The 22,752-nt window shown below is 48.4% G+C and overlaps 36 non-coding genes across 36 annotated transcripts; all 36 read left to right on the top strand.

Moving 5' to 3' along the window:
• Positions 1–686: 686 nt before the first annotated feature.
• Positions 687–804, top strand: LOC136349830 (5S ribosomal RNA). The gene has a single exon (XR_010733913.1). It is a non-coding gene; the product is annotated as a 5S ribosomal RNA (ribosomal RNA).
• Positions 805–863: 59 nt separating this feature from the next.
• On the top strand, positions 864–981 carry LOC136349925 (5S ribosomal RNA). Its single transcript, XR_010733994.1, has one exon. It is a non-coding gene; the product is annotated as a 5S ribosomal RNA (ribosomal RNA).
• Positions 982–1,041: 60 nt separating this feature from the next.
• LOC136349829 (5S ribosomal RNA) lies at positions 1,042–1,159 on the top strand. The gene has a single exon (XR_010733912.1). It is a non-coding gene; the product is annotated as a 5S ribosomal RNA (ribosomal RNA).
• A 238-nt stretch (positions 1,160–1,397) lies between these two features.
• LOC136349883 (5S ribosomal RNA) lies at positions 1,398–1,515 on the top strand. The gene has a single exon (XR_010733963.1). It is a non-coding gene; the product is annotated as a 5S ribosomal RNA (ribosomal RNA).
• Positions 1,516–1,754: 239 nt separating this feature from the next.
• On the top strand, positions 1,755–1,872 carry LOC136349828 (5S ribosomal RNA). The gene has a single exon (XR_010733911.1). It is a non-coding gene; the product is annotated as a 5S ribosomal RNA (ribosomal RNA).
• A 776-nt stretch (positions 1,873–2,648) lies between these two features.
• LOC136349826 (5S ribosomal RNA) lies at positions 2,649–2,766 on the top strand. Its single transcript, XR_010733909.1, has one exon. It is a non-coding gene; the product is annotated as a 5S ribosomal RNA (ribosomal RNA).
• A 59-nt stretch (positions 2,767–2,825) lies between these two features.
• On the top strand, positions 2,826–2,943 carry LOC136349825 (5S ribosomal RNA). The gene has a single exon (XR_010733908.1). It is a non-coding gene; the product is annotated as a 5S ribosomal RNA (ribosomal RNA).
• A 60-nt stretch (positions 2,944–3,003) lies between these two features.
• On the top strand, positions 3,004–3,121 carry LOC136349824 (5S ribosomal RNA). Its single transcript, XR_010733907.1, has one exon. It is a non-coding gene; the product is annotated as a 5S ribosomal RNA (ribosomal RNA).
• A 59-nt stretch (positions 3,122–3,180) lies between these two features.
• LOC136349823 (5S ribosomal RNA) lies at positions 3,181–3,298 on the top strand. Its single transcript, XR_010733906.1, has one exon. It is a non-coding gene; the product is annotated as a 5S ribosomal RNA (ribosomal RNA).
• Positions 3,299–3,358: 60 nt separating this feature from the next.
• On the top strand, positions 3,359–3,476 carry LOC136349822 (5S ribosomal RNA). Its single transcript, XR_010733905.1, has one exon. It is a non-coding gene; the product is annotated as a 5S ribosomal RNA (ribosomal RNA).
• A 238-nt stretch (positions 3,477–3,714) lies between these two features.
• Positions 3,715–3,832, top strand: LOC136349821 (5S ribosomal RNA). Its single transcript, XR_010733904.1, has one exon. It is a non-coding gene; the product is annotated as a 5S ribosomal RNA (ribosomal RNA).
• A 5,905-nt stretch (positions 3,833–9,737) lies between these two features.
• Positions 9,738–9,855, top strand: LOC136349903 (5S ribosomal RNA). Its single transcript, XR_010733982.1, has one exon. It is a non-coding gene; the product is annotated as a 5S ribosomal RNA (ribosomal RNA).
• Positions 9,856–10,810: 955 nt separating this feature from the next.
• On the top strand, positions 10,811–10,928 carry LOC136349820 (5S ribosomal RNA). Its single transcript, XR_010733903.1, has one exon. It is a non-coding gene; the product is annotated as a 5S ribosomal RNA (ribosomal RNA).
• Positions 10,929–10,987: 59 nt separating this feature from the next.
• LOC136349785 (5S ribosomal RNA) lies at positions 10,988–11,105 on the top strand. Its single transcript, XR_010733870.1, has one exon. It is a non-coding gene; the product is annotated as a 5S ribosomal RNA (ribosomal RNA).
• Positions 11,106–11,165: 60 nt separating this feature from the next.
• On the top strand, positions 11,166–11,283 carry LOC136349819 (5S ribosomal RNA). The gene has a single exon (XR_010733902.1). It is a non-coding gene; the product is annotated as a 5S ribosomal RNA (ribosomal RNA).
• A 59-nt stretch (positions 11,284–11,342) lies between these two features.
• On the top strand, positions 11,343–11,460 carry LOC136349818 (5S ribosomal RNA). Its single transcript, XR_010733901.1, has one exon. It is a non-coding gene; the product is annotated as a 5S ribosomal RNA (ribosomal RNA).
• Positions 11,461–11,520: 60 nt separating this feature from the next.
• LOC136349817 (5S ribosomal RNA) lies at positions 11,521–11,638 on the top strand. Its single transcript, XR_010733900.1, has one exon. It is a non-coding gene; the product is annotated as a 5S ribosomal RNA (ribosomal RNA).
• Positions 11,639–11,698: 60 nt separating this feature from the next.
• LOC136349815 (5S ribosomal RNA) lies at positions 11,699–11,816 on the top strand. Its single transcript, XR_010733898.1, has one exon. It is a non-coding gene; the product is annotated as a 5S ribosomal RNA (ribosomal RNA).
• A 239-nt stretch (positions 11,817–12,055) lies between these two features.
• Positions 12,056–12,173, top strand: LOC136349814 (5S ribosomal RNA). Its single transcript, XR_010733897.1, has one exon. It is a non-coding gene; the product is annotated as a 5S ribosomal RNA (ribosomal RNA).
• Positions 12,174–12,412: 239 nt separating this feature from the next.
• On the top strand, positions 12,413–12,530 carry LOC136349884 (5S ribosomal RNA). Its single transcript, XR_010733964.1, has one exon. It is a non-coding gene; the product is annotated as a 5S ribosomal RNA (ribosomal RNA).
• Positions 12,531–17,050: 4,520 nt separating this feature from the next.
• LOC136349880 (5S ribosomal RNA) lies at positions 17,051–17,168 on the top strand. Its single transcript, XR_010733960.1, has one exon. It is a non-coding gene; the product is annotated as a 5S ribosomal RNA (ribosomal RNA).
• Positions 17,169–17,227: 59 nt separating this feature from the next.
• LOC136349813 (5S ribosomal RNA) lies at positions 17,228–17,345 on the top strand. Its single transcript, XR_010733896.1, has one exon. It is a non-coding gene; the product is annotated as a 5S ribosomal RNA (ribosomal RNA).
• Positions 17,346–17,405: 60 nt separating this feature from the next.
• Positions 17,406–17,523, top strand: LOC136349812 (5S ribosomal RNA). The gene has a single exon (XR_010733895.1). It is a non-coding gene; the product is annotated as a 5S ribosomal RNA (ribosomal RNA).
• A 59-nt stretch (positions 17,524–17,582) lies between these two features.
• Positions 17,583–17,700, top strand: LOC136349811 (5S ribosomal RNA). The gene has a single exon (XR_010733894.1). It is a non-coding gene; the product is annotated as a 5S ribosomal RNA (ribosomal RNA).
• A 60-nt stretch (positions 17,701–17,760) lies between these two features.
• On the top strand, positions 17,761–17,878 carry LOC136349810 (5S ribosomal RNA). Its single transcript, XR_010733893.1, has one exon. It is a non-coding gene; the product is annotated as a 5S ribosomal RNA (ribosomal RNA).
• A 60-nt stretch (positions 17,879–17,938) lies between these two features.
• On the top strand, positions 17,939–18,056 carry LOC136349809 (5S ribosomal RNA). Its single transcript, XR_010733892.1, has one exon. It is a non-coding gene; the product is annotated as a 5S ribosomal RNA (ribosomal RNA).
• Positions 18,057–18,295: 239 nt separating this feature from the next.
• On the top strand, positions 18,296–18,413 carry LOC136349808 (5S ribosomal RNA). The gene has a single exon (XR_010733891.1). It is a non-coding gene; the product is annotated as a 5S ribosomal RNA (ribosomal RNA).
• Positions 18,414–18,653: 240 nt separating this feature from the next.
• Positions 18,654–18,771, top strand: LOC136349807 (5S ribosomal RNA). Its single transcript, XR_010733890.1, has one exon. It is a non-coding gene; the product is annotated as a 5S ribosomal RNA (ribosomal RNA).
• A 598-nt stretch (positions 18,772–19,369) lies between these two features.
• On the top strand, positions 19,370–19,487 carry LOC136349806 (5S ribosomal RNA). The gene has a single exon (XR_010733889.1). It is a non-coding gene; the product is annotated as a 5S ribosomal RNA (ribosomal RNA).
• Positions 19,488–20,265: 778 nt separating this feature from the next.
• On the top strand, positions 20,266–20,383 carry LOC136349804 (5S ribosomal RNA). Its single transcript, XR_010733887.1, has one exon. It is a non-coding gene; the product is annotated as a 5S ribosomal RNA (ribosomal RNA).
• A 59-nt stretch (positions 20,384–20,442) lies between these two features.
• On the top strand, positions 20,443–20,560 carry LOC136349803 (5S ribosomal RNA). The gene has a single exon (XR_010733886.1). It is a non-coding gene; the product is annotated as a 5S ribosomal RNA (ribosomal RNA).
• Positions 20,561–20,620: 60 nt separating this feature from the next.
• On the top strand, positions 20,621–20,738 carry LOC136349802 (5S ribosomal RNA). Its single transcript, XR_010733885.1, has one exon. It is a non-coding gene; the product is annotated as a 5S ribosomal RNA (ribosomal RNA).
• Positions 20,739–20,797: 59 nt separating this feature from the next.
• Positions 20,798–20,915, top strand: LOC136349801 (5S ribosomal RNA). The gene has a single exon (XR_010733884.1). It is a non-coding gene; the product is annotated as a 5S ribosomal RNA (ribosomal RNA).
• A 60-nt stretch (positions 20,916–20,975) lies between these two features.
• LOC136349799 (5S ribosomal RNA) lies at positions 20,976–21,093 on the top strand. The gene has a single exon (XR_010733883.1). It is a non-coding gene; the product is annotated as a 5S ribosomal RNA (ribosomal RNA).
• A 1,315-nt stretch (positions 21,094–22,408) lies between these two features.
• Positions 22,409–22,526, top strand: LOC136349904 (5S ribosomal RNA). The gene has a single exon (XR_010733983.1). It is a non-coding gene; the product is annotated as a 5S ribosomal RNA (ribosomal RNA).
• Positions 22,527–22,585: 59 nt separating this feature from the next.
• On the top strand, positions 22,586–22,703 carry LOC136349798 (5S ribosomal RNA). The gene has a single exon (XR_010733882.1). It is a non-coding gene; the product is annotated as a 5S ribosomal RNA (ribosomal RNA).
• The last annotated feature ends 49 nt before the right edge of the window (positions 22,704–22,752 follow it).

The following is a 22,752-nucleotide window of genomic DNA, read 5'->3' as shown; positions in this document are numbered from 1 at the left end:
TACCCGTCCGATCACCGAAGTCAAGCGAGGTCGGACGTGATGTTAGTATCTGGATGATTGACCGCCTAGAAACAACACGTGCAGTTGCTTTTTTTTAAACTCTGCAGGTAACTTCTGTTTTTTATCGCTACATGATACATATTAAACCAAGCAACTGCCATACCACGTTGGTCTACCGGTGCCCGTCCGATCACCGAAGTCAAGCGAGGTCGGACGTGATGTTAGTATCTGGATGATTGACCGCCTGGAAACACCACGTGCAGTTGCTTTTTTTTAAACTCTGCAGGTAACTTCTGTTTTTTATCGCTACATGATACATATTAAACCAAGCAACTGCCATACCACGTTGGTCTACCGGTGCCCGTCCGATCACCGAAGTCAAGCGAGGTCGGACGTGATGTTAGTATCTGGATGATTGACCGCCTGGAAACACCACGTGCAGTTGCTTTTTTTTAAACTCTTCAGGTAACTTCTGTTTTTTATCGCTCCATGATACATATTAAACCAAGCAACTGCCATACCACGTTGGTCTACCGGTACCCGTCCGATCACCGAAGTCAAGCGAGGTCGGACGTGATGTTAGTATCTGGATGATTGACCGCCTGGAAACAACACGTGCAGTTGCTTTTTTTTAAACTCTGCAGGTAACTTCTGTTTTTTATCGCTCCATGATACATATTAAACCAAGCAACTGCCATACCACGTTGGTCTACCGGTTCCCGTCCGATCACCGAAGTCAAGCGACGTCGGGCGTGGTTAGTACCTGGATGGGTGACCGCCTGGGAACACCACGTGCAGTTGCTTTTTTTTAAGTCTTCAAGTAACTTCTGGTTTTTTATCGGCCCATGATACACTTATTACCAAGCAACTGCCATACCACGTTGGTCTACCGGTTCCCGTCCGATCACCGAAGTTAAGCGACGTCGGGCGTGGTTAGTACCTGGATGGGTGACCGCCTGGGAACACCACGTGCAGTTGCTTTTTTTTTAAACTCTGCAAGTAACTTCTGTTTTTTATCGCTACATGATACATATTCAACCAAGCAACTGCCATACCACGTTGGTCTACCGGTTCCCGTCCGATCACCGAAGTCAAGCGACGTCGGGCGTGGTTAGTACCTGGATGGGTGACCGCCTGGGAACACCACGTGCAGTTGCTTTTTTTTAAGTCTTCAAGTAACTTCTGGTTTTTTATCGGCCCATGATACACTTATTACCAAGCAACTGCCATACCACGTTGGTCTACCGGTGCCCGTCCGATCACCGAAGTCAAGCGAGGTCGGACGTGATGTTAGTATCTGGATGATTGACCGCCTGGAAACACCACGTGCAGTTGCTTTTTTTTAAACTCTGCAGGTAACTTCTGTTTTTTATCGGCCCATGATACACTTATTACCAAGCAACTGCCATACCACGTTGGTCTACCGGTTCCCGTCCGATCACCGAAGTCAAGCGACGTCGGGCGTGGTTAGTACCTGGATGGGTGACCGCCTGGGAACACTACGTGCAGTTGCTTTTTTTTTAAACTCTGCAGGTAACTTCTGTTTTTTATCGCTACATGATACATATTAAACCAAGCAACTGCCATACCACGTTGGTCTACCGGTGCCCGTCCGATCACCGAAGTCAAGCGAGGTCGGACGTGATGTTAGTATCTGGATGATTGACCGCCTGGAAACAACAAGTGCAGTTGCTTTTTTTTAAACTCTGCAGGTAACTTCTGTTTTTTATCGCTCCATGATACATATTAAACCAAGCAACTGCCATACCACGTTGGTCTACCGGTTCCCGTCCGATCACCGAAGTCAAGCGACGTCGGGCGTGGTTAGTACCTGGATGGGTGACCGCCTGGGAACACCACGTGCAGTTGCTTTTTTTTTAAACTCTGCAGGTAACTTCTGTTTTTTATCGCTCCATGATACATATTAAACCAAGCAACTGCCATACCACGTTGGTCTACCGGTGCCCGTCCGATCACCGAAGTCAAGCGAGGTCGGACGTGATGTTAGTATCTGGATGATTGACCGCCTGGGAACACCACGTGCAGTTGCTTTTTTTAAACTCTGCAGGTAACTTCTGTTTTTTATCGCTCCATGATACATATTAAACCAAGCAACTGCCATACCACGTTGGTCTACCGGTGCCCGTCCGATCACCGAAGTCAAGCGAGGTCGGACGTGATGTTAGTATCTGGATGATTGACCGCCTGGAAACACCACGTGCAGTTGCTTTTTTTTTAAACTCTGCAGGTAACTTCTGTTTTTTATCGCTACATGATACATATTAAACCAAGCAACTGCCATACCACGTTGGTCTACCGGTGCCCGTCCGATCACCGAAGTCAAGCGAGGTCGGACGTGATGTTAGTATCTGGATGATTGACCGCCTGGAAACACCACGTGCAGTTGCTTTTTTTTAAACTCTGCAGGTAACTTCTGTTTTTTATCGCTCCATGATACATATTAAACCAAGCAACTGCCATACCACGTTGGTCTACCGGTACCCGTCCGATCACCGAAGTCAAGCGAGGTCGGACGTGATGTTAGTATCTGGATGATTGACCGCCTGGAAACAACACGTGCAGTTGCTTTTTTTTAAACTCTGCAGGTAACTTCTGTTTTTTATCGCTCCATGATACATATTAAACCAAGCAACTGCCATACCACGTTGGTCTACCGGTTCCCGTCCGATCACCGAAGTCAAGCGACGTCGGGCGTGGTTAGTACCTGGATGGGTGACCGCCTGGGAACACCACGTGCAGTTGCTTTTTTTTAAGTCTTCAAGTAACTTCTGGTTTTTTATCGGCCCATGATACACTTATTACCAAGCAACTGCCATACCACGTTGGTCTACCGGTTCCCGTCCGATCACCGAAGTCAAGCGACGTCGGGCGTGGTTAGTACCTGGATGGGTGACCGCCTGGGAACACCACGTGCAGTTGCTTTTTTTTTAAACTCTGCAAGTAACTTCTGTTTTTTATCGCTACATGATACATATTCAACCAAGCAACTGCCATACCACGTTGGTCTACCGGTTCCCGTCCGATCACCGAAGTCAAGCGACGTCGGGCGTGGTTAGTACCTGGATGGGTGACCGCCTGGGAACACCACGTGCAGTTGCTTTTTTTTAAGTCTTCAAGTAACTTCTGGTTTTTTATCGGCCCATGATACACTTATTACCAAGCAACTGCCATACCACGTTGGTCTACCGGTTCCCGTCCGATCACCGAAGTCAAGCGACGTCGGGCGTGGTTAGTACCTGGATGGGTGACCGCCTGGGAACACCACGTGCAGTTGCTTTTTTTTTAAACTCTGCAAGTAACTTCTGTTTTTTATCGCTACATGATACATATTAAACCAAGCAACTGCCATACCACGTTGGTCTACCGGTTCCCGTCCGATCACCGAAGTCAAGCGACGTCGGGCGTGGTTAGTACCTGGATGGGTGACCGCCTGGGAACACCACGTGCAGTTGCTTTTTTTTAAGTCTTCAAGTAACTTCTGGTTTTTTATCGGCCCATGATACACTTATTACCAAGCAACTGCCATACCACGTTGGTCTACCGGTGCCCGTCCGATCACCGAAGTCAAGCGAGGTCGGACGTGATGTTAGTATCTGGATGATTGACCGCCTGGAAACACCACGTGCAGTTGCTTTTTTTTAAACTCTGCAGGTAACTTCTGTTTTTTATCGGCCCATGATACACTTATTACCAAGCAACTGCCATACCACGTTGGTCTACCGGTTCCCGTCCGATCACCGAAGTCAAGCGACGTCGGGCGTGGTTAGTACCTGGATGGGTGACCGCCTGGGAACACCACGTGCAGTTGCTTTTTTTTTAAACTCTGCAGGTAACTTCTGTTTTTTATCGCTACATGATACATATTAAACCAAGCAACTGCCATACCACGTTGGTCTACCGGTGCCCGTCCGATCACCGAAGTCAAGCGAGGTCGGACGTGATGTTAGTATCTGGATGATTGACCGCCTGGAAACAACAAGTGCAGTTGCTTTTTTTTAAACTCTGCAGGTAACTTCTGTTTTTTATCGCTCCATGATACATATTAAACCAAGCAACTGCCATACCACGTTGGTCTACCGGTTCCCGTCCCAGTCTTTGCCTAGCATTCGTTGGGTACAGACAAAAATCTTTTTGCTCTTCAGAGTATCAGTACTAAAAGTGTAAATTCCTTTTCTTTCCGTCTCTTTCACGTGCCCAAAAAATAACTGTGTGAGTGCGTCTACACCAGTTTGGTACCGCAGTACCCCGTTAAGGGACCCCCTGTCTCCTCCTCAAACCAACTGCATGGACAGTGATCTTTCAGACAATGAGAATTGTGTCGTGGACGCAGATTCGAACTTTTCCGATGGATCATACGAGTCCATCCTATCGATAGCGGCGACTGATCCAGCCACCGACGTTTTTGCTGGACTGACGACTGCAGCTAAACAGGGTCGCTTGCACAAGCTTCGCTTCTTGCTGAGGGCTAATAAGACCTGCGTGAGGTGTAAGGAGCTCCTGACTAAGGTAAGGGAGGCCCTTGCCCAAAACTCCTCTTTAAAGCTTCTCACGGTAGTGAACCACCTCCGTGCGGAGCACCCCAAAAAAAGAAAACCCACAAGCTCCCTAGGTAATCTAAATAAAAAACCCCAAGTGACAGAAAACAGGTCCAATAACCCCCCCCGGAACCCAGATCCCTCTGGTGAGATGGCCGATCCAAAGGCGCGGATCACTGAGAGCACAAGCCCCTGTTCTCTGACGATGACCGCAACCAGCGAAGGCCATTCTCAGAATCAAACGCAGGACGGTTTTAAGACTCCACTAAAAACGGTCAAATGGGAAACCCTGATCCTAAACCCATCCCAAGTCGCAACGGCCAATAGGTATAAACCGTTAGCGGAGAACGCAGCAGATGAGGCCCAAGCAGAGACGACCGATGTAAACGTGGTCACTGCAACCAGCCAGCAGATACACCGGAAGGCAAGTGCTTCCTTACAAAGGAAGAAGGGTACGGACAAACCTCCCCCACTAGTAATCCCTGGAAAACTCACCCGCCACAAGGACTTAACAGCAAACATTAAACTGATAGTGAAAAAGAAATTCACTCTTAAGTACGCAAAAAATTCGGTTATAGTATACGTGGAGGACATAACTGATTGGACCAATTTAAAAAGGAACTTCGAGCTGGGAAACCTCGAGTTCCACACTTACGCCACTTCGGAGGAAAGAACCCACGCCTTCGTCCTTAGAGGACTACAAGGGGAAATCTCACCGGATGAGGTAAAGAATGACCTCACAGAAGAGAACGGCCTTCCTGTTAAAGAGGTATACCTTATGAAAACCATGTTTCGCCCCTTATACCTGGTGGTGGTGGATAGCTCATACAACTTAAGCAAGCTGCAGAACCAAATCAAAACCGTCGCCAACGTACGCATAACCTGGGAGAACAGACGCAACCAGAGCGATATCACCCAGTGTCGCAGGTGCCAGGCATGGGGGCACGTCGCCCGAAACTGCCACCGCAAGTTTCGCTGTTCCAAATGCTCCGGAGAACACGAAATTACACAATGTGCAGAAGGAGCCATCACAAAATGCGCAAACTGCGGGGACTCCCACAGGTCCTTCGACAGGAACTGCCCTGTATACCAGTACAGACTTAAGGCACTGCCGAAGGCAAAACCCACCTACAAGGAGGCCCCTCTGCCCATCAATCCAGCCTGGACAGGACGACAACCACCCACCCAACGCCCGATCAGCGCCCCCCAACCAGACAACGCTCAACCCCTCCGAACGAGACCAACCCCCCAAGCACCATCTAGCTCCCAAGCAGAGGCCTACGATGCAAACTTTCCCGACATCCTTGGGCGCAAAAACCAACGAGCTTCAAAATTATCAGAGGTGCAAAACGTAGGTATGCAGGACAAATTCGCCGCACTCAAGGACAAGTTTGCGGAGCTAAACTCACTGATAAACATGGACGGAATGTTGTCGGCCTTGGATCACTATATCTGCCTCTTAAAAAATTGTAGCACGCCTGAACAAAAATTTATCGCTAGCCGGCAGTTTTTCTCCACCGACATTCAAAATTTTGGTATCTAGGCCCTTCGCATTCAATATTATCGAGTGGAATTGCAACGGTCTGAAGGCCAAATTGGGCGAGCTCATTCACTACTTGTGTTTTAAAAAAGTCGACGTTGCCGTGATCTTGGAAACAAGGTTGCGGGACGTGGACAAAATTCACCTAAAACATTTTTCCATAGAACGAAGCGATAGGCAGGACGCTAGGGGAGGCGGCGTGGCTATTGCCATAAGTAACCGCATCAACTACAAGCGGCTCCCTCAATTCCTCACGAGCATAGAACATGTATGCATCCGGCTGGAAAATGGCGTACTCCTTATCGGAGCCTATGCGCCCCCTACCCGCAATTTTTCACCTGCCGACCTCAGTGCCTTTTTCCCACCAAATCGCGGGGTGTTGGCGCTGGGAGACTTCAACGCATGTCACCGCATATGGAACAATAATCGCCTGAACACCCGCGGCACAGTGCTTGCCGATTTTATTTCAGACAACGCGGACTTGTGTCTGATGTACCCCGGCACACCCACCCACTTCCCGCCTAACGGTATGTCACCCTCCACAATCGATCTGGGAATCAGCAGAGGCCTGAACGAACTGTCAGACCTCACCACTGACAACGCTCTCAGCTCTGATCACCTCCCGGTGCACGTTTCCTGGAACGAACTCAGAGCACCACCAGGTGGCACAAAGTACTCCTACAGAGATTTCGATTGGAATCTCTACAGGCTTAATGTATCTAATGATTGTGTTGTCTCAAGTCAAATAGAGACCCCTGAAGATCTGGACCGGGAGGTGCGTAGCCTCACGGGAGTGATCCGGAGACAACAGAGAGCGTTGGCGAAAAGGGTGCCGGACAGGCCTCCGCCTGACAACCTGCCATCCCAGATCATCGACCTGATAAGACTCAAAAACAAAGTTCGAAAAAGGTGGCAGACCTTTAGACGGGATGTTGACCGCCTACGTTTTAACGCCCTTACAGTCACAATTAAGCAAAAAATTATCATTCATAGGAACGACTGCTGGGCGAAGACACTCCGCGATGTTGACGTCCGTGACAATTCTCTCTGGAGGATTGCCCGTGGCCTCCGCAGAACCCACCAGAAAATACCCACCATCCAGCACGACGGGGGAGAGTTCATATCAGACTCGGAGAAGGCCGGGGTGTTTGCCAGTTTTCTGAGTACAGTTCATGCTCCAACCCCTGACATAAACCAGGAACAGGTTGTGATGGGCGAGGTCGCCCGCAAACTCGTCGAAAGGCCCTACCCCATCCCCCCACGCATCCTCCAATCCTTGCTATGCACTCCCTCCGAAGTTCGAAAATGTCTGCGACGGTTCCCGAACAACAAAGCCCCGGGACCGGACGGCATAACATATCCTCTCCTCAAAAACCTGCCCAGAAAAGCCATCGTCCAAATCACCCACATCACAAACGCCATCCTCAAATTACAGCACTTTCCAGGCGACTGGAAACAGGCTGTAATAATCCTCATCCCCAAACCCGGGAAAGATCCCTCCCTACCCTCGTCATACCGTCCGATCTCCCTCCTGGACACTTTGGCGAAGCTAGCTGAAAAGCTGATTCTGACAAGGTTGAACAGGATCGTAGAAAGGAACGACATCCTCCCCCCCGAGCAATTCGGCTTTAGACCCGGTCACAACACTACCCTCATTGCGGCGAAGGTTGTCAACGACATTTATAAGGCATACAACCGACAGATGAACACGGCCATGCTCCTCCTCGACATGGAAAGAGCATTTGATACGGTTTGGCATGCTGGCCTTATGTACAAACTCGCCGTAGTCCTTAACCTTCCTCTCCATTTCATCTCACTCATCGCCTCCTACCTAACAGGGCGTTCCTTCAGAGTAAGGATCGGACAGTCCCTCTCACAGTCCCATCTACTACAGTCAGGAGTTCCGCAGGGTGCAGTAATGTCCCCACTGCTGTACTCCCTGTACATCTCCGATATTCCGAAACTCCCAACCACAAAACTGGCCCTTTATGCGGACGACACTGCCATCTACAACCACAGTTTTTTCGCCCAAGGCGCGAAACAGAGACTGGCACACCACCTCAGCCTTCTTCTACCTTTCTTCCAAAAATGGAAGCTAAAAGTCAACCCTGCAAAGACCGAATTGGTGGTTTTCACCAAGAAAATCACCAATCACCGAATCATAAACCCCTTGCTGGTTGACGGAGTCCCTATCCATCAACGGAGGACTGCGAAGTACCTCGGGGTCGTGCTCGACGAACGGCTCACCTTCGGGGATCACGTCACGTATGCAATCCAAAAAACCTTTGCGGGTCAGCAAAAGCTATACCCACTAATCAGCCCCAAATCGGTCATGAGTCCTGCCAATAAACTCTTAATTTACAAAATGCTTATAAGACCGATTATGCTGTATGCTGCCCCCGTATGGTGCTCAATATCCGACACGCAAAGGAGAAAATTGCAGAAAATTCAGAATCGCATACTGAGGGGTGCATTGTCTGCCAATAGCTACGCGCGCATACGTGATCTCCACGAGGTTGCCGGGATCGAATATGTCTCTGAGTACATCGACAGGACCTCCAACACCTTCTATGAACGCCAAATCTTCGGTTCCGTCCTGACCAGGGATATAACCCGCTTGCGGTTCGATCCCGAACAACCCGTTAAGCACGGACCGGCGTACAAGCGTCTCCCAATTTTCACCGAACCCTGGAGACCCCCTTAATCAGCATCCCTAACACCACCTCACATACCAGCCTTTCCCACCCCCCTCAAACACCATTTAAACCACCGCGTAGTGGTCGCGGGGACGGACCGGCGTACCCCTCCGCCCCCCTGACAATGCGGACACTGCGCTGAATGCTTTAAGGCCCAAGTTTGGTCTGAACCATGCAAACGCACTCCAAAGATTTTAGATCCAAAATTTTGAATGCTACATGGTACCTGAAGCCGCCTTTGAAACTGGTTTTTTCCTCACTTTTCCAGTATAAAGTCCAATCCAGCAGCATAACGTCCCACATTAAACAGCTATTTTGGAAACTCGTATTACTCATGTAGGTTCTAGTTTCGCAAATGGTCACATAAGAGCCAAGAGCCCAGGTGGTGAACTGTCCTGCATACGTCCTTTAACGCACCCTCTGATAACGACTGGACATAACAACGTCCACCGTGCCTCACGTGCGGCCTATGTCGCACTCTTGTGCATGTCCGACATGTTGAGTGCGAACTCTCTAATTTTTGTGTATATATAATATATTTATGTATATACTTAGCTATTAAGGTGTAATATGTAATTATTAATATGTAAATAAAGTTGTTTTGAGTTGAGTTTTGGTTCCCGTCCGATCACCGAAGTCAAGCGACGTCGGGCGTGGTTAGTACCTGGATGGGTGACCGCCTGGGAACACCACGTGCAGTTGCTTTTTTTTTAAACTCTGCAGGTAACTTCTGTTTTTTATCGCTACATGATACATATTAAACCAAGCAACTGCCATACCACGTTGGTCTACCGGTGCCCGGCCGATCACCGAAGTCAAGCGAGGTCGGACGTGATGTTAGTATCTGGATGATTGACCGCCTGGAAACACCACGTGCAGTTGCTTTTTTTTTAAGTCTTCAAGTAACTTCTGGTTTTTTATCGGCCCATGATACACTTATTACCAAGCAACTGCCATACCACGTTGGTCTACCGGTTCCCGTCCGATCACCGAAGTTAAGCGACGTCGGGCGTGGTTAGTACCTGGATGGGTGACCGCCTGGGAACACCACGTGCAGTTGCTTTTTTTTTAAACTCTGCAGGTAACTTCTGTTTTTTATCGCTACATGATACATATTAAACCAAGCAACTGCCATACCACGTTGGTCTACCGGTGCCCGTCCGATCACCGAAGTCAAGCGAGGTCGGACGTGATGTTAGTATCTGGATGATTGACCGCCTGGAAACACCACGTGCAGTTGCTTTTTTTTAAACTCTGCAGGTAACTTCTGTTTTTTATCGCTCCATGATACATATTAAACCAAGCAACTGCCATACCACGTTGGTCTACCGGTACCCGTCCGATCACCGAAGTCAAGCGAGGTCGGACGTGATGTTAGTATCTGGATGATTGACCGCCTAGAAACAACACGTGCAGTTGCTTTTTTTTAAACTCTGCAGGTAACTTCTGTTTTTTATCGCTACATGATACATATTAAACCAAGCAACTGCCATACCACGTTGGTCTACCGGTGCCCGTCCGATCACCGAAGTCAAGCGAGGTCGGACGTGATGTTAGTATCTGGATGATTGACCGCCTGGAAACACCACGTGCAGTTGCTTTTTTTTAAACTCTGCAGGTAACTTCTGTTTTTTATCGCTACATGATACATATTAAACCAAGCAACTGCCATACCACGTTGGTCTACCGGTGCCCGTCCGATCACCGAAGTCAAGCGAGGTCGGACGTGATGTTAGTATCTGGATGATTGACCGCCTGGAAACACCACGTGCAGTTGCTTTTTTTTAAACTCTTCAGGTAACTTCTGTTTTTTATCGCTCCATGATACATATTAAACCAAGCAACTGCCATACCACGTTGGTCTACCGGTACCCGTCCGATCACCGAAGTCAAGCGAGGTCGGACGTGATGTTAGTATCTGGATGATTGACCGCCTGGAAACAACACGTGCAGTTGCTTTTTTTTAAACTCTGCAGGTAACTTCTGTTTTTTATCGCTCCATGATACATATTAAACCAAGCAACTGCCATACCACGTTGGTCTACCGGTTCCCGTCCGATCACCGAAGTCAAGCGACGTCGGGCGTGGTTAGTACCTGGATGGGTGACCGCCTGGGAACACCACGTGCAGTTGCTTTTTTTTAAGTCTTCAAGTAACTTCTGGTTTTTTATCGGCCCATGATACACTTATTACCAAGCAACTGCCATACCACGTTGGTCTACCGGTTCCCGTCCGATCACCGAAGTTAAGCGACGTCGGGCGTGGTTAGTACCTGGATGGGTGACCGCCTGGGAACACCACGTGCAGTTGCTTTTTTTTTAAACTCTGCAAGTAACTTCTGTTTTTTATCGCTACATGATACATATTCAACCAAGCAACTGCCATACCACGTTGGTCTACCGGTTCCCGTCCGATCACCGAAGTCAAGCGACGTCGGGCGTGGTTAGTACCTGGATGGGTGACCGCCTGGGAACACCACGTGCAGTTGCTTTTTTTTAAGTCTTCAAGTAACTTCTGGTTTTTTATCGGCCCATGATACACTTATTACCAAGCAACTGCCATACCACGTTGGTCTACCGGTTCCCGTCCGATCACCGAAGTCAAGCGACGTCGGGCGTGGTTAGTACCTGGATGGGTGACCGCCTGGGAACACCACGTGCAGTTGCTTTTTTTTTAAACTCTGCAAGTAACTTCTGTTTTTTATCGCTACATGATACATATTCAACCAAGCAACTGCCATACCACGTTGGTCTACCGGTTCCCGTCCGATCACCGAAGTCAAGCGACGTCGGGCGTGGTTAGTACCTGGATGGGTGACCGCCTGGGAACACCACGTGCAGTTGCTTTTTTTTTAAACTCTGCAGGTAACTTCTGTTTTTTATCGCTACATGATACATATTAAACCAAGCAACTGCCATACCACGTTGGTCTACCGGTTCCCGTCCGATCACCGAAGTCAAGCGACGTCGGGCGTGGTTAGTACCTGGATGGGTGACCGCCTGGGAACACCACGTGCAGTTGCTTTTTTTTTAAACTCTGCAGGTAACTTCTGTTTTTTATCGCTACATGATACATATTAAACCAAGCAACTGCCATACCACGTTGGTCTACCGGTGCCCGTCCGATCACCGAAGTCAAGCGAGGTCGGACGTGATGTTAGTATCTGGATGATTGACCGCCTGGAAACAACACGTGCAGTTGCTTTTTTTTAAACTCTGCAGGTAACTTCTGTTTTTTATCGCTCCATGATACATATTAAACCAAGCAACTGCCATACCACGTTGGTCTACCGGTTCCCGTCCGATCACCGAAGTCAAGCGACGTCGGGCGTGGTTAGTACCTGGATGGGTGACCGCCTGGGAACACCACGTGCAGTTGCTTTTTTTTTAAACTCTGCAGGTAACTTCTGTTTTTTATCGCTACATGATACATATTAAACCAAGCAACTGCCATACCACGTTGGTCTACCGGTGCCCGTCCGATCACCGAAGTCAAGCGAGGTCGGACGTGATGTTAGTATCTGGATGATTGACCGCCTGGAAACAACAAGTGCAGTTGCTTTTTTTTAAACTCTGCAGGTAACTTCTGTTTTTTATCGCTCCATGATACATATTAAACCAAGCAACTGCCATACCACGTTGGTCTACCAGTTCCCGTCCGATCACCGAAGTCAAGCGACGTCGGGCGTGGTTAGTACCTGGATGGGTGACCGCCTGGGAACACCACGTGCAGTTGCTTTTTTTTTAAACTCTGCAGGTAACTTCTGTTTTTTATCGCTACATGATACATATTAAACCAAGCAACTGCCATACCACGTTGGTCTACCGGTGCCCGTCCGATCACCGAAGTCAAGCGAGGTCGGACGTGATGTTAGTATCTGGATGATTGACCGCCTGGAAACACCACGTGCAGTTGCTTTTTTTTTAAGTCTTCAAGTAACTTCTGGTTTTTTATCGGCCCATGATACACTTATTACCAAGCAACTGCCATACCACGTTGGTCTACCGGTTCCCGTCCAGCTGGAAAATGGCGTGCTCCTTTCCGGGGTATACGCTCCTCCCACCCGTAACTTCACAACTGCCGACCTCAATACCTTCTTCCCTCCGAACCGAAGGGTGTTGGTGCTGGGAGACTTCAATGCACGTCACCGATTGTGGAACAACCATCGGATGAATAGTCGGGGTACCGTACTCGCGGATTTCATTACCGATTCCGCGGACTTGCATCTGTTGTATCCCGGCACACCCACCCATTTCCCGCCTAACGGAATGTCACCGACCACAATAGATCTGGGAATCAGCAGAGGCCTGAACGACCTGTCAGATCTTACCACCGATAACGCCCTCAACTCGGATCATCTCCCGGTACGCGTTTCTTGGAATGAGCTCAGGACGCGATCCGGCGGTACAAAATATTCCTATGCGGATTTCGATTGGAATCTTTATAGGATTAATATCTCCAAAAATTGTATCATCTCCAATCAAATGGATACCCCTGAAGCTCTGGACCGAGAAATTAGGAACCTGACAGAGATGATTCAGAGTCAACAAGGGGCGTTGGCTAAAAAAGTACCGGACAGGCCTCCTTCAGATAACTTGCCCTCCCACATCACCGATCTAATAAAATTAAAAAATAACGTCCGAAAAAGGTGGCAGACTTTTAGGCGGGAAGTGGACCGCCTGCGGTTTAACGCCCTTACGGTTACCATCAAGCAAAAAATAAGTACCCACAGAAACGATTGCTGGTCGAGGACTCTGCATGGCTTAAATACACGAGATAACTCATTATGGAGAATGGCTCGAAACCTCCGCAGGAATTATGAAAAACTGCCTATCATCCGGCACAACGGCGAAGAATTCGTTTCAGATGCGGGGAAGGCCGAGGTATTTGCCAGTTTCCTGAGCACGATCCATGCAGGAACTCCGAATGTCGACAGGGAACAGGTTGCAATTGACGAGGTCGTCCGCAAATTCACGGATAGAACTTACCCCATCCCCCCGCACATCTATCAATCCATCCTATGCACCCCCTCCGAAATCCGTAAATGTTTACGCCGATTCCCGAACAACAAGGCACCGGGACCGGATGGCATAACGTATCCCCTCCTCAAAAATTTACCCAAAAAAGCCATCGTCCAAATCACCCACATAGTAAATTCCATCCTCAGGCTGCAGTACTTCCCAGGAGACTGGAAGAAGGCTGTAATAATCCTCATTCCTAAACCCGGCAAGGACCTCTCCCTACCCTCGTCGTATCGTCCCATATCTCTCTTGAACACCTTGGCAAAGTTGACTGAAAAGCTGATTTTGACAAGGCTGAACAGGATCGTGACCGATAGAGACATCCTCCCCCCCGAACAATTTGGCTTTAGGCCAGGCCACAACACCACCTTACTTGCGGCGAAGGTTGTCAACGACATCTTTACCGCATATAACCTCCAAATGAATACGGCGATGCTCCTTCTAGACATGGAAAGGGCATTCGACACCGTCTGGCACTCAGGCCTCTTGTACAAACTCGCCGTAATGTTCAACCTCCCTCTCCATTTTATTTCCCTCATTTTTTCCTACTTAACAGAACGTTCATTTAAAGTTAAAATCGAACAATCCCTCTCACATTCCCACCCGCTAATATCGGGAGTGCCGCAAGGCACAGTAATGTCCCCACTGCTGTACTCCTTGTATATTTCAGACGTTCCCAAATTCCCCACTACCAAACTGGCCCTTTATGCGGACGACACCGTCATCTACAACCACAGCTTCTACGCCCAAGGGGCGAAACAACGACTGGCACATCACCTCACCCTCCTTCTACCATACTTCCGTAAATGGAAGCTGAAAGTGAACCCAGCCAAGACCGAACTGGTGGTTTTCACAAAGAAAATCACCAATCACCGGATCATAAATCCTCTGATGATGGGCGAGGTGTCGATCCAACAACAGAGGACTGCGAAGTACCTCGGAATCATGCTCGACGAACGGCTATCTTTCAGGGACCACGTCACGTATGTCATCCAGAAAACCTTTGCGGGCCAACAGAAACTGTACCCGCTCATCAGTCCGAAATCGGTCATGAGCCCGGCCAATAAGCTTCTAATCTATAAAGCACTCATCAGACCAACAATGCTTTATGGTGCACCCGTATGGTGCCTAATATCTGACTCGCAAAGGAAGAGGTTACAGGTATTCCAAAACCGAATATTAAGAGGAGTTTTGTCAGCCGGCAGATATACTCGCATACGTGACCTCCACGAGATGGCCGGGGTCGAGTATGTTTCCGAATACATCGACCGAATATCCAACATATTTTACAAATACCAAGTTTTTGCCTCTGCCTTGACTAGAGATCTCACCCGTTTACGGTTCGATCCAGAAAACCGCGTCAAACACGGACCAGCTTACAAGCGGCTTCCAATCTTCTTCGAACCGTGGAGACCACCTTGACCAACAATGGTACTATCCCATCCCACCCTACCTCATCACATCCCATGAATTCCCAGATCGCTGCGTAGTGGCTGCGGGACGGAGTGGATAGATCCCCCCGCCCCCTGACAACGCGGGCACTACGCTGGACGGTCTATGTCACAAGTTTGGCACAAACTTTAAAAGTCTGTTTCAGAGATTAGAGTCCAACTTTTTTGAATGCTACGAAGTACCTGAAGCCGCCCTTTGAACTGGTTTTTTCACTAATTTTTCCAGTATAATGTCTAGTCCAGCAACATTAAGTCATGAATCAAACCACATATCTTAAAACGTCGTTTTACAAACACGTACGTATTAGTTTCGCAAATGTTCACATAAGAGCCAAGAGCCCAGGTGCTGAACTGTCCAGCCTGCTCCCGTTAATGCACCCTCTGACTGCAATTGGACATAACATCGTCCACCGTGCCTTAAACACGGACTATGACGCACCACCATGCATGTCCGACATGTAGGGTGCAGTCACTCGTACTTTTCGTATATATCCTGTATATAACTAGCTTTTAAGGTGTAATGTAATAACCGCTAATATGTAAATAAAGTTGTTTTGAGTTGAGGTTCCCGTCCGATCACCGAAGTCAAGCGACGTCGGGCGTGGTTAGTACCTGGATGGGTGACCGCCTGGGAACACCACGTGCAGTTGCTTTTTTTTTAAACTCTGCAGGTAACTTCTGTTTTTTATCGCTACATGATACATATTAAACCAAGCAACTGCCATACCACGTTGGTCTACCGGTGCCCGTCCGATCACCGAAGTCAAGCGAGGTCGGACGTGATGTTAGTATCTGGATGATTGACCGCCTGGAAACACCACGTGCAGTTGCTTTTTTTTAAACTCTGCAGGTAACTTCTGTTTTTTATCGCTCCATGATACATATTAAACCAAGCAACTGCCATACCACGTTGGTCTACCGGTACCCGTCCGATCACCGAAGTCAAGCGAGGTCGGACGTGATGTTAGTATCTGGATGATTGACCGCCTGGGAACACCACGTGCAGTTGCTTTTTTCAAACTCTGCAGGTAACTTCTGTTTTTTATCGCTCCATGATACATATTAAACCAAGCAACTGCCATACCACGTTGGTCTACCGGTGCCCGTCCGATCACCGAAGTCAAGCGAGGTCGGACGTGATGTTAGTATCTGGATGATTGACCGCCTGGGAACACCACGTGCAGTTGCTTTTTTTAAACTCTGCAGGTAACTTCTGTTTTTTATCGCTCCATGATACATATTAAACCAAGCAACTGCCATACCACGTTGGTCTACCGGTGCCCGTCCGATCACCGAAGTCAAGCGAGGTCGGACGTGATGTTAGTATCTGGATGATTGACCGCCTGGAAACACCACGTGCAGTTGCTTTTTTTTTAAACTCTGCAGGTAACTTCTGTTTTTTATCGCTACATGATACATATTAAACCAAGCAACTGCCATACCACGTTGGTCTACCGGTGCCCGTCCGATCACCGAAGTCAAGCGAGGTCGGACGTGATGTTAGTATCTGGATGATTGACCGCCTGGAAACACCACGTGCAGTTGCTTTTTTTTAAACTCTGCAGGTAACTTCTGTTTTTTATCGCTCCATGATACATATTAAACCAAGCAACTGCCATACCACGTTGGTCTACCGGTACCCGTCCGATCACCGAAGTCAAGCGAGGTCGGACGTGATGTTAGTATCTGGATGATTGACCGCCTGGAAACAACACGTGCAGTTGCTTTTTTTTAAACTCTGCAGGTAACTTCTGTTTTTTATCGCTCCATGATACATATTAAACCAAGCAACTGCCATACCACGTTGGTCTGCCGGTTCCCGTCCGATCACCGAAGTCAAGCGACGTCGGGCGTGGTTAGTACCTGGATGGGTGACCGCCTGGGAACACCACGTGCAGTTGCTTTTTTTTAAGTCTTCAAGTAACTTCTGGTTTTTTATCGGCCCATGATACACTTATTACCAAGCAACTGCCATACCACGTTGGTCTACCGGTTCCCGTCCGATCACCGAAGTCAAGCGACGTCGGGCGTGGTTAGTACCTGGATGGGTGACCGCCTGGGAACACCACGTGCAGTTGCTTTTTTTTTAAACTCTGCAAGTAACTTCTGTTTTTTATCGCTACATGATACATATTCAACCAAGCAACTGCCATACCACGTTGGTCTACCGGTTCCCGTCCGATCACCGAAGTCAAGCGACGTCGGGCGTGGTTAGTACCTGGATGGGTGACCGCCTGGGAACACCACGTGCAGTTGCTTTTTTTTAAGTCTTCAAGTAACTTCTGGTTTTTTATCGGCCCATGATACACTTATTACCAAGCAACTGCCATACCACGTTGGTCTACCGGTTCCCGTCCGATCACCGAAGTCAAGCGACGTCGGGCGTGGTTAGTACCTGGATGGGTGACCGCCTGGGAACACCACGTGCAGTTGCTTTTTTTTTAAACTCTGCAAGTAACTTCTGTTTTTTATCGCTACATGATACATATTCAACCAAGCAACTGCCATACCACGTTGGTCTACCGGTTCCCGTCCGATCACCGAAGTCAAGCGACGTCGGGCGTGGTTAGTACCTGGATGGGTGACCGCCTGGGAACACCACGTGCAGTTGCTTTTTTTTTAAACTCTGCAGGTAACTTCTGTTTTTTATCGCTACATGATACATATTAAACCAAGCAACTGCCATACCACGTTGGTCTACCGGTTCCCGTCCGATCACCGAAGTCAAGCGACGTCGGGCGTGGTTAGTACCTGGATGGGTGACCGCCTGGGAACACCACGTGCAGTTGCTTTTTTTTTAAACTCTGCAGGTAACTTCTGTTTTTTATCGCTACATGATACATATTAAACCAAGCAACTGCCATACCACGTTGGTCTACCGGTGCCCGTCCGATCACCGAAGTCAAGCGAGGTCGGACGTGATGTTAGTATCTGGATGATTGACCGCCTGGAAACAACACGTGCAGTTGCTTTTTTTTAAACTCTGCAGGTAACTTCTGTTTTTTATCGCTCCATGATACATATTAAACCAAGCAACTGCCATACCACGTTGGTCTACCGGTTCCCGTCCGATCACCGAAGTCAAGCGACGTCGGGCGTGGTTAGTACCTGGATGGGTGACCGCCTGGGAACACCACGTGCAGTTGCTTTTTTTTTAAACTCTGCAGGTAACTTCTGTTTTTTATCGCTACATGATACATATTAAACCAAGCAACTGCCATACCACGTTGGTCTACCGGTGCCCGGCCGATCACCGAAGTCAAGCGAGGTCGGACGTGATGTTAGTATCTGGATGATTGACCGCCTGGAAACACCACGTGCAGTTGCTTTTTTTTTAAGTCTTCAAGTAACTTCTGGTTTTTTATCGGCCCATGATACACTTATTACCAAGCAACTGCCATACCACGTTGGTCTACCGGTTCCCGTCCGATCACCGAAGTCAAGCGACGTCGGGCGTGGTTAGTACCTGGATGGGTGACCGCCTGGGAACACCACGTGCAGTTGCTTTTTTTTTAAACTCTGCAGGTAACTTCTGTTTTTTATCGCTACATGATACATATTAAACCAAGCAACTGCCATACCACGTTGGTCTACCGGTGCCCGTCCGATCACCGAAGTCAAGCGAGGTCGGACGTGATGTTAGTATCTGGATGATTGACCGCCTGGAAACACCACGTGCAGTTGCTTTTTTTTTAAACTCTGCAGGTAACTTCTGTTTTTTATCGCTACATGATACATATTAAACCAAGCAACTGCCATACCACGTTGGTCTACCGGTGCCCGTCCGATCACCGAAGTCAAGCGAGGTCGGACGTGATGTTAGTATCTGGATGATTGACCGCCTGGAAACACCACGTGCAGTTGCTTTTTTTTAAACTCTGCAGGTAACTTCTGTTTTTTATCGCTCCATGATACATATTAAACCAAGCAACTGCCATACCACGTTGGTCTACCGGTACCCGTCCGATCACCGAAGTCAAGCGAGGTCGGACGTGATGTTAGTATCTGGATGATTGACCGCCTGGAAACAACACGTGCAGTTGCTTTTTTTTAAACTCTGCAGGTAACTTCTGTTTTTTATCGCTCCATGATACATATTAAACCAAGCAACTGCCATACCACGTTGGTCTACCGGTTCCCGTCCGATCACCGAAGTCAAGCGACGTCGGGCGTGGTTAGTACCTGGATGGGTGACCGCCTGGGAACACCACGTGCAGTTGCTTTTTTTTTAAACTCTGCAGGTAACTTCTGTTTTTTATCGCTACATGATACATATTAAACCAAGCAACTGCCATACCACGTTGGTCTACCGGTGCCCGGCCGATCACCGAAGTCAAGCGAGGTCGGACGTGATGTTAGTATCTGGATGATTGACCGCCTGGAAACACCACGTGCAGTTGCTTTTTTTTTAAACTCTGCAGGTAACTTCTGTTTTTTATCGCTCCATGATACATATTAAACCAAGCAACTGCCATACCACGTTGGTCTACCGGTGCCCGTCCGATCACCGAAGTCAAGCGAGGTCGGACGTGATGTTAGTATCTGGATGATTGACCGCCTGGAAACACCACGTGCAGTTGCTTTTTTTTTAAACTCTGCAGGTAACTTCTGTTTTTTATCGCTACATGATACATATTAAACCAAGCAACTGCCATACCACGTTGGTCTACCGGTGCCCGTCCGATCACCGAAGTCAAGCGAGGTCGGACGTGATGTTAGTATCTGGATGATTGACCGCCTGGAAACACCACGTGCAGTTGCTTTTTTTTAAACTCTGCAGGTAACTTCTGTTTTTTATCGCTACATGATACATATTAAACCAAGCAACTGCCATACCACGTTGGTCTACCGGTGCCCGTCCGATCACCGAAGTCAAGCGAGGTCGGACGTGATGTTAGTATCTGGATGATTGACCGCCTGGAAACAACACGTGCAGTTGCTTTTTTTTAAACTCTGCAGGTAACTTCTGTTTTTTATCGCTCCATGATACATATTAAACCAAGCAACTGCCATACCACGTTGGTCTACCGGTTCCCGTCCGATCACCGAAGTCAAGCGACGTCGGGCGTGGTTAGTACCTGGATGGGTGACCGCCTGGGAACACCACGTGCAGTTGCTTTTTTTTAAGTCTTCAAGTAACTTCTGGGTTTTTATCGGCCCATGATACACTTATTACCAAGCAACTGCCATACCACGTTGGTCTACCGGTTCCCGTCCGATCACCGAAGTCAAGCGACGTCGGGCGTGGTTAGTACCTGGATGGGTGACCGCCTGGGAACACCACGTGCAGTTGCTTTTTTTTTAAACTCTGCAAGTAACTTCTGTTTTTTATCGCTTCATGATACATATTCAACCAAGCAACTGCCATACCACGTTGGTCTACCGGTTCCCGTCCGATCACCGAAGTCAAGCGACGTCGGGCGTGGTTAGTACCTGGATGGGTGACCGCCTGGGAACACCACGTGCAGTTGCTTTTTTTTAAGTCTTCAAGTAACTTCTGGTTTTTTATCGGCCCATGATACACTTATTACCAAGCAACTGCCATACCACGTTGGTCTACCGGTTCCCGTCCGATCACCGAAGTCAAGCGACGTCGGGCGTGGTTAGTACCTGGATGGGTGACCGCCTGGGAACACCACGTGCAGTTGCTTTTTTTTTAAACTCTGCAAGTAACTTCTGTTTTTTATCGCTACATGATACATATTCAACCAAGCAACTGCCATACCACGTTGGTCTACCGGTTCCCGTCCGATCACCGAAGTCAAGCGACGTCGGGCGTGGTTAGTACCTGGATGGGTGACCGCCTGGGAACACCACGTGCAGTTGCTTTTTTTTTAAACTCTGCAGGTAACTTCTGTTTTTTATCGCTACATGATACATATTAAACCAAGCAACTGCCATACCACGTTGGTCTACCTGTGCCCGTCCGATCACCGAAGTCAAGCGAGGTCGGACGTGATGTTAGTATCTGGATGATTGACCGCCTGGAAACACCACGTGCAGTTGCTTTTTTTTAAACTCTGCAGGTAACTTCTGTTTTTTATCGCTCCATGATACATATTAAACCAAGCAACTGCCATACCACGTTGGTCTACCGGTACCCGTCCGATCACCGAAGTCAAGCGAGGTCGGACGTGATGTTAGTATCTGGATGATTGACCGCCTGGAAACAACACGTGCAGTTGCTTTTTTTAAACTCTGCAGGTAACTTCTGTTTTTTATCGCTCCATGATACATATTAAACCAAGCAACTGCCATACCACGTTGGTCTACCGGTGCCCGTCCGATCACCGAAGTCAAGCGAGGTCGGACGTGATGTTAGTATCTGGATGATTGACCGCCTGGGAACACCACGTGCAGTTGCTTTTTTTTTTAACCCTGCAGGTAACTTCTGTTTTTTATCGCTCCATGATACATATTAAACCAAGCAACTGCCATACCACGTTGGTCTACCGGTGCCCGTCCGATCACCGAAGTCAAGCGAGGTCGGACGTGATGTTAGTATCTGGATGATTGACCGCCTGGGAACACCACGTGCAGTTGCTTCTTTTTTAAACTCTGCAGGTAACTTCTGTTTTTTATCGCTACATGATACATATTAAACCAAGCAACTGCCATACCACGTTGGTCTACCGGTGCCCGTCCGATCACCGAAGTCAAGCGAGGTCGGACGTGATGTTAGTATCTGGATGATTGACCGCCTGGAAACACCAGGTGCAGTTGCTTTTTTTTAAACTCTGCAGGTAACTTCTGTTTTTTATCGGCCCATGATACACTTATTACCAAGCAACTGCCATACCACGTTGGTCTACCGGTACCCGTCCGATCACCGAAGTCAAGCGAGGTCGGACGTGATGTTAGTATCTGGATGATTGACCGCCTGGAAACAACACGTGCAGTTGCTTTTTTTAAACTCTGCAGGTAACTTCTGTTTTTTATCGCTCCATGATACATATTAAACCAAGCAACTGCCATACCACGTTGGTCTACCGGTGCCCGTCCGATCACCGAAGTCAAGCGAGGTCGGACGTGATGTTAGTATCTGGATGATTGACCGCCTGGGAACACCACGTGCAGTTGCTTTTTTTTTTTAACCCTGCAGGTAACTTCTGTTTTTTATCGCTCCATGATACATATTAAACCAAGCAACTGCCATACCACGTTGGTCTACCGGTGCCCGTCCGATCACCGAAGTCAAGCGACGTCGGGCGTGGTTAGTACCTGGATGGGTGACCGCCTGGGAACACCACGTGCAGTTGCTTTTTTTTAAGTCTTCAAGTAACTTCTGGTTTTTTATCGGCCCATGATACACTTATTACCAAGCAACTGCCATACCACGTTGGTCTACCGGTTCCCGTCCGATCACCGAAGTCAAGCGACGTCGGGCGTGGTTAGTACCTGGATGGGTGACCGCCTGGGAACACCACGTGCAGTTGCTTTTTTTTTAAACTCTGCAAGTAACTTCTGTTTTTTATCGCTACATGATAC

Source organism: Euwallacea fornicatus, unplaced genomic scaffold (genome assembly GCF_040115645.1).
Source record: "Euwallacea fornicatus isolate EFF26 unplaced genomic scaffold, ASM4011564v1 scaffold_68, whole genome shotgun sequence".
Lineage (NCBI taxonomy): Eukaryota > Metazoa > Arthropoda > Insecta > Coleoptera > Curculionidae > Euwallacea > Euwallacea fornicatus.
Note: the sequence above shows the minus strand (reverse complement) of the source record. Positions and strands in the feature narration are given on the sequence as shown.